The sequence below is a fragment of the Gavialis gangeticus genome, unplaced genomic scaffold, assembly GCF_001723915.1.
Source record: "Gavialis gangeticus isolate Ggan-Ray unplaced genomic scaffold, GavGan_comp1, whole genome shotgun sequence".
Taxonomy (NCBI): Eukaryota; Metazoa; Chordata; order Crocodylia; family Gavialidae; genus Gavialis; species Gavialis gangeticus.
In genome coordinates this window covers 147,006,438-147,007,607 of record NW_017729032.1, presented here as the reverse complement: position 1 = coordinate 147,007,607, position 1,170 = coordinate 147,006,438, and the positions used below count along the sequence as shown (strand labels likewise).

Genomic DNA, 1,170 nt, shown 5'->3' with positions numbered 1-1,170 from the left:
ACAGAACAAGGAGCAATGGTCTCAAGTCGCAGCAAGGGCAATTTAGGTTGGATATTAGGAACAACTTGCTCACTAACTAGGGGTATTTTTAGCACTGGGTGCTTTGAATAGCATCCAGCGCTGCAATGCATAAAGTTGTATAAGGGACAAAATGTGCATCAGCACTGAGAAAATGGAGGTGGCGCGCTTTTGAATTAAAACAGTTCAGAGGTGCTTTAGTTCAAAAGTGCACTGCTGCCATTTTCTGCACGCTGATGACATTTAACTGCTTATACAACTGCACGCGGTGCAGTGCACCTCGCCTCAGCTCGTGTGCGGAGGAGACTCGATTAATGGAGCCTGCTCTGAATTGGCACATTTCTGGTGCGTCGCTGGAAACAAAGTATGTGTATAAATGCCCCTTAGGAAAGTGGTGAAGCACTGGAACATCTGTAACTCCCCTTCTCTCAGGATGCTGAGGATGCTGAAGTGAGTAAACTACTTGAAACGTATCTAGATATATAGCTTGCTGTAATGTAGAAGCGTATGAAACAACTACTTCGCTGACACTGTTTGCTCTAAGGTTATTCTCTGATATTTGCCTAGACAGGTGGTGGAATCTCTGTCCTTGGAGGATTTTAAGGCCTGGCTCCTCAAAGCCCTGGCTGGGATGGTCTAGCTGGGGATGGTCCTGCTTCGAGCAGGGGGTTGGACTAGAGGTTCTTGCCACCCCTCATTTTCTATGACTGACAGCAGGGGCCACTGGTAGACACAGATCGCAGCACAGCAGGCCTGGTAGGGACCTCACAAGGTCACCTAGCTCAGCCCCGGGCTCCAGGCAGGACCCACTGACCAAACGCTCCCGCCTGTCACAGCCTGTGGTGACACAAGCTTCCCCACACCACACACACACAAACACACACGCGCTCAGTTTATGAAGGCACATTTCACACACACAGAGGCACGCACGTGCACGCTCAGTTTATCAAGGTGCATTACACGCACACACGCTGTTTACCAAGGCACATTATGCACACGCGCGCGCACACACACACTCTCTCCCTCTCTCTCCCCCGCCCCCTCCTCCAGGCGCATTTCTGCCCTGCCTCGCCCGCTCCAAGCCGTGCAGCCCCAGCCCCAGCCCCAGCCCCAGCCCGCAGAGCGCGGGCCGCGCGGAAGGAGGCGGCGGAG

The 1,170-nt window shown here is 53.1% G+C and overlaps 1 protein-coding gene across 2 annotated transcripts in view; it reads left to right on the top strand.

Moving 5' to 3' along the window:
* Positions 1–307: 307 nt before the first annotated feature.
* GPR45 (G protein-coupled receptor 45) overlaps positions 308–1,170 on the top strand; it is a 64,653-nt gene continuing 63,790 nt past the window's right edge. The window contains exon 1 of one of the 2 annotated variants that reach the window (XM_019525526.1): positions 308–468. The gene's annotated coding sequence lies outside the window, so the exon portion shown is untranslated. The remainder of the gene's footprint in view (positions 469–1,170) is intronic. The other variant, XR_002099053.1, reaches the window with a different exon arrangement.